A 9,707-nucleotide genomic window follows, 5' to 3' on the forward strand; every position below is an offset into this window, starting at 1 on the left:
TAAAGCTGCTGGAAAAGTGAGAGTGAGCCCGAGGGGGAAGGCTTTTTGTAGGCTACTGTCGGTGATGCCTCCACCCACTCACCCAAATGATGATGACAGGTTAAAGGGAAGACACGGGATGTTTCATTCATGATTCCGTGATTCCCAGACTGAAAGGTGAAATACCTTGGCACGCCAAAATTGGTTCCCCGAGGCGATACTTAAAGAGCCACACAGGCAGCGGTGGAAGAATTATTCTGATCTTTTACTTGTAAGTAAAAGTAGCAATAGAAAAGTAGCTGTAGAAATACTCTAATACAAGTAAGTCTTACTTAAGTATAGATAAAGTTTCAAAAGTCAAGTAAATGTCAGCGCTGTCCTGTTTTATATTTTCAAATGATTATTCCCGATGTATTATTATATAAGCAGCATCTCACTGTTGTAGCTGGTAGAGGTGGAGCACATTTTAAAAAACATTTGATAATATGAAAAGTAACTACAGCTGTCAGACAGTGGAGTAAGAAAGTCGAATATTCCCCGCTCAACTGCAGTGAAGTTGAAGTATAAAGTAGCATAAAATGGGAATACTCAAGTAAAGTAAAGGTGCCTCAAAATTGTACTTGAGTAAATGTACTTCGCCACATGTAAAAGAGAGGAATGCAGTTGAGGATCAGTTTGTAACTTAAAGTGTCTCCATTTACATCCTTTCTTTCAACAAAGGGAAACGTAAATCTGGACTAACAGATATCGTATAACAAACTTTGGGATTTTGTGATCAAATCTGACAACGCTTGCCACATCTTAGATCATGTCTAAGAGGGATGCGTAATGCAGTTGGCAAATAATTAACTCTCCCTTCGCTACTCATGAACTGACTCAGAGTCAGACTAATCAGACCAGCACGTCTCTCTTTTACGCATTGTGGTGGTCATTCTGAGAGGATGATTTGATGAAGGTCAGACTGCTGGCAAGGGATGGTTGCAAAACAAGGAAAATTCCCATCGCAAATGAGATGGTAGCGGTGCCATGAGCCGGTGCCGTGGTTGCTCAACACCGTAATCCGTCATCATTTTACGCAGAACAGTATTATGAAAACAGCAGTGGTGGAGGAAGTATTGCTACTTTTACTTAAGTATATATATATAACATTATTATATCCTATTATACTATATTAGATTATATTACTGGATTATAATCAAATAATTTGAATTACTTTATCAGAATCAGAATCAGAAATACTTTATTGATCCCCGGGTGGAAGTTTTACAGTACTGGTGCTCCCATTCAAGATTAGAAAGCAGCATACATTTAGAAATAAAAGTACTTACAAAATATAAAAATAAGAAATATAAAATAAAAATATACACATTTACAATATTTAAGTGAAAAATGTAATACATATATATATATATATATATATATATATATATATATATATATATATATTGCACTGTCACTGTCATGTTTATATACTGCTGGGTAGTATAACCTTTAATGATACTTCATAATTTATTAGTTGATGTATATTTCGTATTAATAATCTAAAGCTGTCAGATAAATGTAGTGAAGTAAAAAGTACAATATTTCCCTCTGAAATGTGGTGGAGTAGAAGTATAAAGTAGCATGTAATGGCAATACCCTAAAATTGTGCAGTACTTGAGTTAGAGTACTTCAACCAATGTTCAAGTTACATTCAACCACTGTTGTACAGAGTTGGAAGAAGTACTCAGATGCGGAGTACAAATACCTGCATTCAAATTTTTACTTAAGTAAAAGTACAGAAGTATTATCAGGTAAATGTGTTGAAGGTATCAAAGGTCAAAGTACTCGTGATGCAGAATGTCCCCGTTCATAATGGTATATTATTATGTATATTATATTATTGTTTTATTGTTACTAATGCTTTAACATTTAAACAGCATTTCAATATAGTAGTTGGTCACAGTGGAGCTAATTCTAATTACTATGTACATATATTGTTGCATATAACGATAAATCATGTTTTAGAAGCTGATTATATATATTTCTTTTACAGGAAATCTTAATTTGAAAAGTAACCAGTAACTCCAGCTGTCAGATAATATTTGCCTCTGAATTGTAGTATAAAGTATAAGTATAGTATAAGTATAAAGTAGCATAAAATTGAAATACTGAAGTAAAACTTCTTAGTAACTCTACTTAGTTACTTTCTACTACTGCTTAGGTTTTGAATGCAAAGAAGGACTTTTACTTGTAATAGTGTATTTCTACATTGTTGTTTTACTACTTTTACTAGTAAGTCTACTAGTAAAAGTTCTGAATACTTCTGGACGACAGGATATCAGGGTAATAAAAAAAAAAAAACTCATCTGTAAAATTACTTTATCAACCCCAACAAAAAGATTCATCTAATAAAGAGGATACTATTCGTAGAAAAACAACAAACATCACTCCCATCCTATCTCTCTTCGACACAAATGACCATCTTTATTACAGATTCACTACATTTCCTGTGTATTTTCTCATGTTTATTCACATGTCGGTATAGTAACACCTCTTGGTGGAGGGTCAGCCATCGGTCCCCTGTGTCTGCCAGTCCAAGGTGAGAGAGCTGCCTGAGCTGGTGTCGTCGCAGCAGTCCTCAGCATCCGAGAAGGAGGACATGTAGTGGAGGCCGGTCACTCTGTGGTACCCTCCCTGGAGCATCTGTGGGTAGGCGGTGAGCTCCATGGCCCTGCGGCCGGTCCTGCTCACTCTCACGGTCCACATGTCCACCAGCTGGGAACACATGGCACAGCCCATGCTGTGTGTGCAGACAGGTCAGGAGACAGATTATACAGCTGTAAACAGATATTCTACACACCAGTATATGTACTCATCCTCATTAACTCACCAGCTTCACTGATATATTTTTCCTTTTGCAGGTGAGGAAGGAAGCAACATTATCACTAATACACACACCTTATGCAACAGATATTCACATGCACTGAGAGATGATATTTTGACCCACATTTAACAATCCAGTATATTTGTAATATGTTGAATAATATATTATTATTTCAAATCATTGTAATATATAAATTATTGCAGTTTCATACAATGTAAAAACATATAAAACCACATGTTGTCCATATATTTGCCAGCTAAATTTAAGAACAAGAGATGTTTGGTCATTATATTTTGCGGGTAAATGGCAATATATTTTCAAGTATAGCAAAAAAGTACAGTGTTCACATATATTTTATCATATTTTTAATATATGGAATTATATTCTTATGTTTGTTCTGAAAGGGAAAGAGTCCGTTTTACAGTCTGACTCTGGAGTGTGAAACACAGAGTTGGTAAATGTGAACGCCTGTGAGTAAGTGTTTCCCCTTTAGTACATGTTATCTGTGTTTTCTTCTATAAAAGGCAGTGGGGGGGGAAAAAAAGACAAACAAAGAAAGGGAGGCGTAGCACAAAGTAACACAAAACAAGGAGTGCAGCTACTGATCGAGTTCTCTCCTGTTTTCAGCAACCAAAAAACCTCAACAGTCCCACATCCAGCCCTGCCTGCAGGGCCCGCAGGGTTACCATGAGGTAAAAGGTCACAGAGTCATAACCAGCCTGTTTCAAGGTGTTCTCTGTCTCTAAGAGCTGCCAGACACGTCATGTAAATATTTACTGCGGTCGCTTTTGGAAAAACCACTGAGAGAAGCTTCACAGAGAGAGGAGCTCAGTCAGTGTGCAACAGTCCAGGACACAACTCATCTGGTGGCTCGCTCCTCTGACGATACTGCAGCACTTTAGCTGGGTACTGGATCACCACAGGGCCTGCTCCTACTGGAGCTCTGATAAATGCATTGCTTCCTGTGTCATGTTCATCATCCTCTCTTCAGCTTCATGAAGCATGGCTGCCAAATAAGATGCAACATATGTCTGAGGAGAGAAATGCATGGAGGTTAGTTAGTGGAAGAGTCATAAAGACAATCAATTGTCACTTTTCAACACAAGCTACAAAACGTTGCACCAAGCTGATGACTTGATAATTAGAGGGAAACAATTTGAGACTAATGCATACAATGTAATAATAAACCCAGTGAAAATTATTAAAATACATAAATAAAGACAATAAATACAAGGAGGTAACAAATAAAATAGCTAAGAGGGAGTAAAACATTATAAAACACGAATACAATAAACTAAATTATTAAATAAAATAAGTAATGGCTCGCCAGGCTGAAAAGGTGGGCTTTAAGTTTAAATATATCAACACTTTCAGCTGCTCTCAAGAAGAATGTTTTAACGGCAACTAAAAGCTGCCTCGTTAAAGGTTTTTGTCCCGCACTGAGGACCAGAGCGGCAGTTCTGGTTCATGGATTGGAAGCATGTCAGACAGATAGGCTGGTACAAGACCGTTATGTGCTTTAAAGAGAAGCAAAATACATTTAAAATCAATACAAACAATGACAGACAACCAATGTAAGGACTTTAAAACAGGAGTAATTCTGATCAGTGGAGATCTGAATCAATTGTTACTGATTTATTGACTCTCTATCCATTTTAACTTCCTGCCAAAATAACTACCTACAGGAGCGCTGTGAGCTCAGTAGGAAATGGGTAACCAGTGCACACTCTGAGGTAAAATGGGGGAACCACTAGAGTGTTCATAATCTGGAATATTAAAAATGTATATACATAACCCTGAATCCAGTTTTGTTCTGACAGCTGTAGCAACAGACAGAGGTCACTTCCACAAGAGTTATTTCAGCTAATAGCATTAAACTATGCTTCCATGTGATTAACAACTGTGTATACTGTGCACTTTAAACAATTAGTCATCATATTCAAAACTATTACACGGCTACCAGGGAATCCATGCAACTGATTTTTCCCTTTCACGCCGCAGCACGGATATCTCCATGCATGATTGGTAATTATTCCAGTTCATTAACGCAGATCTCAACCTGCTCATCTGACCTTCAGCATGCAAAGCTGGCTGGTGCACAGACAGCCATTAGCCAAGAGTGAAAATGACATTAATGATGAGGATGGAAAGGACAAGTGGGTCTGCTGCTACTTGCCACACCCATCCCCTCCCAGTGAATGGACACAGCAGGGGCAACCCTCTCAAAGTCCTGTATTGTCACTCTCTTGTGATCTACTGATTTAATATTCAATGGCCTGTACAACTACTGCTATGGGATGTTTAATTATTCATCAGTATATCTGGCGCCTCACGAAATGCACCCCTTAAAGCTTCAATGACACGCACGTAGAGCAGGAAACATGCCAATGTTTTGGTGATGTGATGTGGACGAATGCTGCAGCATTTGTATGTCTGTGTGTATATATGAAAAGACTCTCCCTTAAGCCAGTTTTGTTTTTGTCTCTTACCTGAATTGTCCAGTGCGTCGGCTCTCCAGTCTTCAAGAACGCTAAGTATGTGCATCATATCCTCCCAGCAGCCCGGTGTGTTTTCCTCTCCGTCTGCCTCCGTCTGAGCTGGATGCAGCTCCAGCATACGTATGGGACTTGAGATGACATCACAGCTGCTCACATGAGAGTTGCTCCCTCTTTCTCAAATTAAAACAGGTGACGCCTCTCTGTCTCTCTCTTTCTGTCTGCCCAGTTTACTTAACTGTATGGTTTCAGTGGGCGACAAAAGTTTCAAAAACAGTAAAAGAAGCAGAATATTAACATTTAGAATTCCCTCTTGGGTCAAAGATTTACTCCAGATTGGTAGTGATGATGCCGAAATGGACATAATCCAAGTCAGTGTGTCAAGGAAAGTAGCAACTCATTTAAATCCTGCATATCCTTATCCTTTATCTGTTTCCGTCCAAGAGGTGCTCCAGCAATTTAGCACTGAACCCGTCAGGAGTCCCATCAAGTTGGAGGATTCAGAGGAGACCGATTTTAAAAAGATTGGGTCCAAATCTTTGCAGCAGAGGATGAGCTATCCTGATTTTTCCAATAATTTAATCAGTAGCATCTTTTCAAAGAATAGTTTAGACATTTTGGGATCGATACCACTCTCACATGTGCATGCTAAATATGGAATCATCAATACAGTAAGTTTTTACACTTCAGTTTTTGTATGGATTTTAAAAAAGAAATATAATTAATAAGCTTTAGAGGTGCTGCTTAGCTTTGGACAGAACCAGGATAGCTGTTTCCCCTGTTTCCAGTCTTTATGCTAAGCTAACTGTCTCTATTTAACAGACAAATACGAGACTGGTATTGAACCTCTTATCTGACTCGCAGCAAGAAAGCAAATCATTTCCCAAAATGTCCAACTATTCCGTTAATCTCCATTCCCTCGGGTTGTAACGCAGGCTTTTTGTTATAAATGTGTAGTCTATCAAGCTCCTTCAGAGCCACGAAAGACTTTATACAACAGTCAAGTACTCACCGTGACAAGTAAACTGACCATTGGAGCACCCCTTTAAAAAACAATCTTGCGTCAGTTTCTGTTTACACACAGCAAAGAAAACACAAATCAAATCAAAGACCAGGCAACTTTAATCATTTAACCAGTCATGAGTAATTACATCAGTTATACAGACATTAAGACATCCCATTGAATAGAGGTCGACCACACGAGTCCCATGTTACCAAAGCATCACCATTATCATGACCACAACAGCCACACACTGTAAAATGTAGGGAAAACATGACTCAGCGAAATCCTGCTTCTGTCTGCAGCGTGTCATGATAGTACTGACGAACTCTGTCCGACCACAGCAATGCTTGTGTTTACCTGTGAAATGGAAATCTCACACGCATAGCTACGTGCTGTAACACAAGCAAACAAACTCACAGGTGGGGATAATTACGTAATTACCACTCGGCGTTTCTTAACACTGCAATATAATACGCTGCGCTTCCCCAGTTTTTGCTGTCAGCTGTTCAAACTGCTTTATTTGAGATCTGTCCAGTGTCTCTTTGATGACAGAGCTAAGATTGCACAAAGATTTGTTTTTTTTCATTGCACTTACTCCCCTCTAAACATAGCACACACATCCCCCGTAGTATTAATATTATCTCCTGCAGATACAGACTGGACATGTGTGAAGAGAGAAAACACCACAAAATAGGTTCTCTTAAGACAAATGGACACATCGGAGTCCTCTCTTATTAAACTTTATGAATTGCTCTTTGGACACATCAACAAACAAAACAAGGAGACATGGATTACTATAGGGTTAGGGTCCAGAATAAAGTTAATAAACATGGCTGACGTTTGACGTAGCAGGGGAAATTTCAAGTGACGTCAACGTAAAACATTAATGATGGCTACCTTCCATTTAGTAGTTAATCGTTTTGGTCCCAGGCTATTCAGCTGAGCCTCAACCGCAGATATAGGTTTGTTGTCCTCCATGTATTCAATGTCCTCGTCCGAGAGGGCCGCGGAAACTACAAGGTACAAGGTTAATGTTATCCATTACAGTGACGTTACCTAGGTTGTAATGCAACCGTTGGCTTTGAACTTAAAGAAGCTATAATTGATAGTTTTTTTGATAACACGGTGAAAGGGGGTCGCTCGTACTGATGACCCTACAGAGAATTATCACCTGAATCTGCAGCTGCCCTCGGCTTTACGGAGCTTTATTGCGAGTTTCAGCTCATTGTTTATCTCTCCGGCCCACAACTTTACCGTTGTGGTTGACTCTCACCGCTCTCATGGCGTTGTTTATATATAATATATTATAAGGATGTTCACTGCACACTACCTGCTCAGCACCCGACAGCAGACAGACAGTTAGCGACTAGCTGGGGAACATAGTGAAGCATTTAGCTGCTACGGAGCCAGTCTTTCTGCTAAGCTAAGCTAACTGGCTGCTGGTGGTAGCTTCATATTTTCCGTACTGACACATGAGCGGTATCGATCTTCTCATCGAACTCTTGCCAAGAAAGCCCAAAGTGTCAAACTATTCCTTTCACCTCTTTTAATTAATGTGCACTTTAAATACCCTCCTCATTTCAGGTGCATTTCTACATCATCCCCCTCCTTACACAAACAATCAATCACATAGTCAAACTTTTGTCACCTTTTCTGATTGATCTTACAATGAAATACAGTTGGGAGATTTAATGGTACACAGCTAAATAGACCTGTTTCAAGTCAAGGTGGATGGAGAGATTTACTGAAGCCCCTGCACACCCACGCAGGTGTTTTCACTTGTCCTGGCTGATTAGACCTCTGCTCAGGTTAAAGTTACAGCAGAGCTACCCTGGGACTTTATATGAGGCAACCAAGCATCATGAACTTCAAATGATGAAGGTGTAAATTTTCCCACCCTCACAAAACTAATAATAGTGCGAGGGAGCTGTCAATCAAGTGCCCACACGGTCGTAATCAGGCAAAGTATGTAAAAGAAACACCTGTGCAGGTGCATTGTGGGTGTGTAGGGACTCAAAGGCACTGTATTCCAAGGTAGGATGACTGCATTGCAGATCGTCAATTATTATCAACTTCTTTACATTTCAGGCTTATAATTTGCTTGTCTATATTTCAGATCTCATTGTTTCTATTGCTGCTACAAAAAACAGGTGCAAAAAAAAAAAAAAAGGGGACAAAAGCAGAAGGTATGAACTGCTGTAACCCTACGTGAATGCTGCATGGCCATTAAAGATTAAAATCAGTGTTCATTCTCATTTGATGTTCAAAATTACAGTTTTTTAATAATTCTTGCTTCTTTTCCGTTCACAAATAGGCTTTAAGATGCTGTGCTGTCAATCAGTTGTGGCCGTTTGGACTGGTAATAGCTGAGAAGCTGTATTTATCTGAGTGGATCTCCTACTACCTTTTCTGTGTCTAATGTCTATTAAGTATAATTACTACCTTAATGATTATTGATAAAGGATTTTAAAACAATTACTCAATTGTGTTACTTTTTGGTACTGTATGTAGTACTGCTCAGGGGATTTTACCATCAAACAGTAAATATAAATAATAACTACATTTTTCCAACTTTGGGCTTTCAAATTGGTATTTATTAACAACAATCAGTCCATTTGACTATCTATTATTTTAAAGAGACACAGAAAAGCACAGTTAGACTGGATTATTACTATTGCTATCTTGTGTTTCCCATGTGTTACTTACAATGCTAGGCTTTAACTTGCTTAAAATGTGGAACTTTGCCTATGCAGATCTGTACAGTAAAAAAAGGCAAGCATGTGATTTATCTACAATGAGATTGAGGAGGACTTGGTTTATTTAGCCATGGTGGGACTGATTCTGCCAGTTCTCATAGATTTTACTCTGCGCACATTAATCTTGCATTGATTAAGGTGAATTGCACATTTTAGGAAAAATCTACACAACAATATGTAAAGTTACTATTGATTCACATTAAAACTTAACAGGGTTCAATTATCAAATAAAAAAAAATGCTCTGAGCAACTCTGCATGTTGGCTGCTTCAAATGGAAGCCAGAGGACAATATTGGGAGCAGTTCAAACCATCTCAAACGTTGTTGTTAAAATTTCACAATTAAGATATTAATGAGGAAATAGGAAAATATACTTGATCAATTAAATAGTAGTGACCGTACTGTTGTAACAGGTCTAGATTTGTGCATGTTGTGCTAATCATTTGTGACGTTGTAATTTGTTACATGGCAAAACTTTAAACAGGTAAACAGGTACTGCATTGGAAACATTTCTTCTAAGAACTGATATCATTGGTAACTGATGTTTCAGAAGAATTACAAACTTCCTTTGTAAGCTATTATCAGAAAAGCCAGATAAGATATTTTGTT

The sequence above is a fragment of the Enoplosus armatus genome, chromosome 18 (assembly GCF_043641665.1).
Source record: "Enoplosus armatus isolate fEnoArm2 chromosome 18, fEnoArm2.hap1, whole genome shotgun sequence".
Classification (NCBI taxonomy): Eukaryota; Metazoa; Chordata; class Actinopteri; order Centrarchiformes; family Enoplosidae; genus Enoplosus; species Enoplosus armatus.